Here is an 8,746-nt window from a genome sequence, read left to right on the forward strand (position 1 = left end):
CCTCACATAACTTGAATATAAGACCATGCTGTTGAAGACACTTCAAACACAGGATGTGGAAGAATAGTGTAAACACCACAAAAGTCTCCTTGATGATTGGTTGCCAAATGAGAAAAAGCAATCTATAATCCTACCCATATGTAAAGCTTAAAGAACCAAAGTGATGTCTGGCCTGTGATAGATTCCCAATGGTGTAATAGTGACACTATTATCTCAGGGCAATCAAGAACTATCAAGTTGGACTTAAAGATAAGTCAATAACAGGGACTTAATAATGTCTGGTAGTGTACACTGAGCTACCTATCCACGACTGAAGAAATCATATACACAAAGGAGAATCTATTACTGCCATTTTTACTAAATCAATGCAGTTTTTAGGTGTATTCTCAACATTTCTTCTTCTATTTACAGATACATGTAGTTTTCACCCCTCATCCCAAAAGCTTTTCTTTTTTTGCAACAGGAAGAGGCTTGTACAGAGATCTACAAATGCTTAAAATGCAGAGAACAAGTGACCATGGTGTGCCAAATTCCAAATTGTATATCTATAATTTAACTCCCACAGCTCAGAGTTAGGGAATATCACAGAACTTAGGCCATAAAGACTGGAGGTTCCAAGAAACAAGATGTCTTCTGCAATATAATGTCTTCTTGACATTATGGCTGCCTAAAGAATATATGTGTAGTAACAACATCCATCAACATACTAATACAGATAGTGGAAATTTCACAAGGCCCTGCCCCTAGATGCAGAACCATAGGCAATCAATGCCTGCTGAGACAGAGAAACCAAACTTCTTGAAAGACAAGCCTTTTGTTAGATTGCTAGGTACCAAGGGGTCAGCCTTAACCTAAATATATCCATAAGAGCAATACTAAATGGGCTCATGATGTTGTTTTATATATATATATATATATATATATATATATATATATATATATATATATATATATATGTGTGTGTGTGTGTGTGTAATATATATATATATATATATTTATTATGTATATATACATAATCTGCATCAAATGCACTATATGTGTGTGTATGTGTGTGTGTGTGCGTGCCTGTGTGTGTGTGTGTGTGTTTGTGTAACAGTAATAATTATGGAAAAGGTTCTGCATTTGAGAGGGAATGGGGAACAGATGAAATTCCAAATACAATTTAAAAAATTAAGAAAAGTGCAAAATATATTTGACTATAGAGCAGTAAGTCCTAAATTGACATTTATATCAATCCTACTGGCAAAGCTGAGGGAAAATTTCTGAAGAGGAGACAGAAAGACAATGAGAGCCAGAGTTTGGGAGGAAAGCTGAAAATCACTATCTTTTGTACATTACAGGGTTATTGTGCCTATAAACACATAACAGCTGTGTCACTTATACAAGATCAAGGCAGTTAGCATTCTAGCATAGATAAGAGAAGGGCACACATGCCCCCATGCCTAAGTGCGGATTTGTTGGTACTTGATGTCTATTGGGGGAGGAAGAGCTGGTTTTCTTCAGGGTATGGTTCTGTTACGTTGTTCATCTGCAATGGACATTAGCATATGTACAGCACTAACTAAATTCAGAAGTGGCCTTGTGGGTGTAGTCGGGCTAAGGAGGAGTTGGAGGGAGGTTCATTATGGTTTTAAATAATGGAAACTACACTCTGTTAAATATTTATAACAGGCATTTTATATTATTTTAATTATACTAAACACATGGATGCAGCTGGCTCTCTGACATACTATTAGCTTTGCCCATTTCCAAATGAACTTTTTGTATTTTCTTCTTTTTGCTTTTCTTGTTTCATAATACCATTCTAGGGAAGAAGAAGTCCCAAGTCCTCTCAGAGAGATTAAGTTACCCCATTGATATCTATACTCTGATTATGAAAGAAAGAACTGCTTATGGAAATGCAGTGTTTAATGTTTCAGTAATCAATCAAAAGCAATAAATGCTAACAAAACCAGCATCTTAACAATGCACTTAGTAACTTATTGATCCTAAGAACATTATACCTATTATCACTGTTATGACTGCATTTAGCTCTTGGGTGTATATGCTGTTATCAGTGATTCAATTTCTTTAAGAACTGTTTTCCTACCATCTAGAGTAAGATTACACCCAAAGATGATCTGGAACCGTCTTTAAATGCATTTTAGGAATTACATAGTTTCTTGTCTCTGTTATTACAGCATAAGAACCTCATGTCCTCCCTTTTAAAATAACAGAACCTATAGTTCAAAGCACACATGCACTTTTCTGCCTGGAATGTGTCAAATTCCATTAATGTGCAGTTGTGTACAAGTTGAATAAATTACACTAGTGCATATAAACTTTGCAAAGATATTTCTAATGTTGTAAAAATAATAAATTTGAAATTACTTGAATGTGATAACACATTTATGTGGAGAAACCCACTGGAAATATAAATATGAGCAAAGTATACCCACTCAGCGTATTTTATTTGGATTTTATCAATTTTATGGGAGAGAAGGGACTGACTAAAGTTCTGCAGCACCACATGTTTTGAACACATAAATTTCTTTCAACACAACTATTATATTATTGAATAATTTGAGCATAACAACAATTATGTGCTGTAGTTTTGCTGTTTTATCCATGAGAACTACTAGGTGAACTGAACTCAGAAAATAGTGTTACAGCAGCTAGAATCATCCAGGAGCAAACAGAATACATACTTAACTCCTACATAGTCTCACTTCTATCAATATCTGGCATTAAACTTTCTTCTCATGTCTATCACTACAAGACCATAAAATGGAATCCATTCCAGTGATTACTTCCACAAGTAAAATAAGATCTTTTCCAAGGTAAAATGAGTCATTTGTTTTAGTATAGTGTTCTTACACTTATATTAATGCTCTAAAAAGTTTAACCATAATGAAATTTGGATTAGGTACCAGCAAATAATGACTTTTACTTTATTTGAACTTGAAAAGGTATTTTTAATGTTTGATGTTTTTCCCCTTAACTCTATTATTCATTGATCTTTTTTTCATTTAAATTGTCTGAATATAATTATGATTTTTATTATCATATAGTATTTCAGACATCATAGTGCATTGTAAAGTTGTATTTAAGTCAATTTTATGGGAATATATTGATTTGATAGAGATATTCTATAAATCATTATAAATTGAATATACTTAGTATACTTTTATATATAGGGATTTGTTGTTATTCCGGGTTATCAGAAAGAAGAAATGTAAAGTGAATGATAAAGAAAAGAAATTTCAATTGTTCTCCTAGTTGGTTACCCCAGCCTCTAGGCATTAGACCCAGAGGCACAACTGTGACCCCTTATCCACATCCATTGAAGCCCCAGTTGCAGGCCAGAAGGCAAGACTTCTGTGGGCAGGCCTGACAACCCCCACACCCATCAGACCTTGTAATCTACAAGTCCCATTTGTCCCCCAAACCCACCCATCCCCCAATACCACAGCTGCTCCCTGAGACACAGACTCTGCCAGCTCCAATTGGACAAAGAATTAAGTCACTGTTCTCGCAGGTGGTTACTCCAGCCACTGGGCCCTAGGCCCAGAGGCACAACCCATCCCCCCCCCCCGCCCTCCCTTTGAAGCCCCAGTTGCAGGCCAACAGGAAAGACTCCGGTGAGTAGGCCTTCCCACCACCACCCCACATTTGACCGGGCAATCTACAAGTCCCATTCTATCCCCCAAATCCACCCATCCCCCAAGTCCCCAGCAGCTCCCTGAGACACAAACACTGCCAGTGCCCACTGGACCAAGAGTGGTTACCTGAGACACAGATACCATTTGCACCAATTGGAGGAAGAGATGTGTAGATGCCAGTGCAAGAATACATTCAACAACATAAAAGGCAATATGGCACCACCAGAACCTAGCTGTTCTCCTATAGCAAGACCTGAACATTCCTTTACCTGAATGTAAAAGAAGCAGAAGAAAACACCTTAAAAATGACTTTATGAAGATGATAGAGGCCTTTAAAAAGGAAATGAAAAATTCCCTTAAAGAAATCAAGGAAAAGATAAACAAAAAAATTGGAAGAAATCAATAAATCCCTTAAAGAAATCAAGAAAACCAAGAAAAAACATTGAAACGGGTGAAGGAAACAGTTCAAGACTTGAAAACTGAAATAGAGGCAATAAACAAGATACAAACAGAGGGAATGTTGGAAATAGAAAGTCTGAGTAAATAAGCAGGAACTACAGATGCAACTATAACCAACAGAATACAAGAAATGGAAGAGAGAATCTCTGATGTTGAAGATAGGATAGAGGAAACAGATTCACCAGTCAAAGAAAACATTAAAGCAAAAAAAAATCATAAAACAAACTGTCCAGGAAACATGGATACAATGAGAAGACCAAACCTAAGAAAAATAGGGGTAGAAGAGGAGAAGAATACCAGCTCAAACGCACAGAAAATATATTCAACAAAATCATAGAAGAAAATTTCCCCAACCTGCAGAAGTAAATGCCTATGAAGATATAAGAAGTTTACAGAACTCCAAATAGACTGGACACCCCACCTCAGAAAAGTCCCCTCATCACATAATAAACCACTAAACATGCAGAATAAAGAAAAAAATATTAAGAACTGCAAAGGAAAAAGGCCAAGTACCATAAAAGGGCACAGCCATCAAAATAACACCTGACTTTTCAATGGAGACTCTGAAAGACAGAAGGTCCTGGACAGATGTTATGCAGACACTAAGAGACCATGAATGCCAGCCCAGACTATTATACCCAGCAAAACTCTCAGTCAACATAGGTGGAGTAACCAACATATTCCATGACAAAACAATTTAAACAATTTAAACAATACCTATCCATAAATCCAGCCCTACAGAAAGCTCTAGAAGGAAAAATCCAACCTAAGGAAGTTAGAAGCACCCACGAAAACATAGGCTACAGATAAACCTGCACAAACAAATCCCAAAGGAGGAAAACACACGCACATACTACCACCAAAAACAACAAGAATTAACAATCACTAGTAATTAATATCTCTTACTATCAATGGACACATTTTGCTGATAAAATGAATAACAGGCTAACAGAATGCATATGAAAACAGGATCCCTCCTTCTGCTGCATAGAAAAAACATACCTCAACTTCAAAGACAGACACTACCTCAGAGTAAAGGGTTAGAAAAAGACTTTCCAATCAAACGGACTTAGGAAGCAAGCTGGTGTAGCTATCCTAATATTTAACAAAATAGACTTCAAGCTAAAATTAATCAAAAAAGATTGAGGACATTACATATTCATCACAGGATAAATCCATCAGTATTAAACCTTAATTATGACCATTTATACACCAAATATGAGGGTATACACATTTGTAAAAGAAACATTACTAAAGCTTAAATCACACACCAAACCCCACACACTAATAATGGGATACTTCAATACCCCGATCTCAGCAATGGACAGGTCTACCAGACAGAAACTTAACAGAGAAATAAGGGAAGAAACAGACATTATGACTCAAGTGGATTTAATGCAAATCTAAATAACATTTCACCAAAATACAAAAGAATATACCTTCTTCTCAGGTTCTCTAAAGTTGACCACATAATTGGTCACAAAGTAAATCTCATCAGATTAAAAAATGGTTTAACCTTTCATATTTTATCAGATTACCATTGCTTAAAGTTAGAATTCAACAACAACACAAATTGTAGAAAGCCTAAAAGTCTCATGGAACTGAATAATGTTCAACTGAATCACCACTGAGTCAAGGAAGAACTAAAGAAATTAGACTTCCTAAAATTCAATGAAAATGAATGTACAACATACCCAAACTATGGAACACTTTGAAAACAGTACTAAAAGAAAAGTTCATAGCTCTAAATGTCTACATTAAGAATTTGGAGAAATCTCACACTAATGACTTAACAGCTCACCTGAAAGCTGAACAAAAAGAGGCAAACTCACCCAGATGCCAGGAAATAATCAAATTGAGGGCTGAAATCAATAAAATAGAAACAGAACAGTACAAAGAATCAATGAAACAAGGGTTTGGCTCTTTGAGAAAATCAACAAGATAAATGAACACTTATCCAAACTAACCAAAAGGCAGAGAAAGAATATCCAAATTAACAAAATCAGAAATGAAAAGGGAGACATAACAACAGATAATGAGAAAATCCAGAGAATCATCAGGTCATACTTCAAAAACTTGTACTTCAAAAAGTTGGAAAGTCTAAAAGAAATGGACAATTTTCTGGATAGGTACCACATACTCATACAGACCAATTTCCCTTGTGAAAATCGATATAAAAATACACAGGAAGAAGTCAAGCTTTCCCTATTTGCAGATGACATGATAGTATACTTGAGTGACCCCAAAGATTCCGCCAAGGAACTGATAAAGCTTATAAACACCTTCAGCAACATAGCAGGATACAAGATCAACTCAAAAAATCAGTAGCCCTCCTATATACAATGGACAAAGAAACTGAGAAGGAAATCAGAGATACATCACCCTTTACAATAGCCACAAATGACATAAAATACCTTGGGGTAACACTAACCAAGCAAGTGAAGGACCTATATGACAAGAACTTAAGTTTCTGAAAAAAAGAAATTTAAGATGTCAGAAAATGGAAAGATCTCCCATGCTCATGGATAGGCAGGACCATCATAGTAAAAATGGCAATTTTACTAAAACCAATCTACAGATTCAGTACAATCCTCATCAATATACCAACACAATTTTTCACAGACCTGGAAAGAATAATACTCAACTTCATATGGAAAAACAAAAAACCCAGGAAAGTCAAAAGAATCCTGTACAATAAAACAACCCCTGGAGGCATCATAATCCCTGACTTCAAACTCTACTATAGAGCTACAGTAATAAAAACAGCTTGGTATTGGCATAAAAACTGACATGTGGACCAATGGAATCGAATTGAAGACCCTGACATTAACCTGCACACCTATGAATATATAATTTTTACAAAGAAGCCAAAAGTGTACAATGGAAAAAAGAAAGCATCTTCAACAAATGGTGCTGGCATAACTGGATATCAATGTGTAGAAGGCTAGAAATAGATCCATATCTGTCACCGTGCACAAAACTTAAGTCCAAGTGGATCAAGGACCTCAACATAAATCTAGCTACTCTGAACCTGCTACAAGAGAAAGTAGGAAGTAGTCTTGAACACATTGGCATAGGAGATCACTTCCTAAATATAACACCAGTAGCACAGACACTAAGAGAAACAATCAATCAATGGGAGCACTTGAAACTGAGAAGGTTTTGTAGAGCAAAGGATATGGTCAACAAGGCAAAGTGACAGCCTACAGAATGGGAAAAGGTCCTCATCAACCCCACATCTGACAGAGGACTGATATCCAGAATATATAAGGAACTGAAGATATTAGACATCAAAACGACCAACAGTCCAATTGCGAAATGGTCTATAGAACTAAACAGAGAATTCTCAACAGAGGAAACTCAAATGGCTGAAATACATTTAAGGAATTGCTCAACATCCCTAACCATCAGGGAAATGCAAATCTAAACAACTCTGAGATACCACCTTATGCCTGTCAGAATGGCTAAGATCAAAAACACTGAGGACACCTTATGCTGGACAGGATGTGGAACTAGGGGAAGTCTCCTCCACTGTTGGTGGGAATGCAAGCTTGTACAACCACTTTGGAAATCAATATGGCGCTTTCTTAAAAAATTGGGAATCAATCTCCCCCAAGATCCAGCTATACCACTCCTGGGCATATACCCAAGAAATGCTCAATCATACCACAGGAACACTTGCTCAGCTATGTTCATATCAGCATTGTTTGTCATAGCCAAAACCTGGAAGCAACCTAGATACCCTTCAACTGAAGAATGGATAAATAAATTGTGGCACATATACACAATAGAATACTACTCAGCAGAGAAAAACAATGACATCATGAGGTTTGCAGGCAAATGGATGGATCTAGAAAAAATCATCTTGAGTGAGGTAACCCAGACTCAGAAAGACAAATATGGTACGTACTCACTCATAGGAGGATACTAGATGTGGAACAAGGATGACTGGACTGCTACTCATACCATCAGGGAGGCTACCTGGCAAGCAGGACCCCAAGAAAGACACGAGGATCGCCCAATGACAGAGAAATGGCTGTGATCTACATGAACAACCTGGACATGAGTGGGAGCAATGAAGGACAAGGGTCGAGGGAAAGAGAGCCTGTGGGAGCGGGAGATCCCAGCTGGATCAAGAACAGAGAGGGAGAACAAGGAATAGGAGACCATGGTAAATGAAGACCACATGAGAAAAGGAAGAAGCAAAGTGCTAGAGAGGACCACAGAAATCCACAAAGATACCCCCAAAATAGACCGCTGGCAATGTTTGAGAGATAGCCGGAACTGACCTACTCTGGTGATGGGATGGCCAACCACCCTAATAGTTGTGCCAGAAACCCCATCCAATGACTGAGGAATCTGGATGCAGACATCCACGACTAGGCCCCGGATGGAGCTCCAGGAGTCTAATTAGTGAGAAAGAGGAGGGTTTATATGAACGAGAATTGTTGAAACCAAGGTTGGATAAAGCACAGGGACAAATAGCCAAACGAATGGAAACACATGAACTCTGAACCAAAGGCTGAGGGGCCCCCACCTGAATCAGGCCCTCTGAATAGTTGAGACAGTTGATTGACTTGATCTGTTTGGGAGGCATCTAGGCAGTGGTACCAGGTCCTGTGCTCATTGCATGAGTTGGCTGTTTG

The sequence above is a fragment of the Peromyscus maniculatus genome, chromosome X, assembly GCF_049852395.1.
Source record: "Peromyscus maniculatus bairdii isolate BWxNUB_F1_BW_parent chromosome X, HU_Pman_BW_mat_3.1, whole genome shotgun sequence".
Lineage (NCBI taxonomy): Eukaryota > Metazoa > Chordata > Mammalia > Rodentia > Cricetidae > Peromyscus > Peromyscus maniculatus.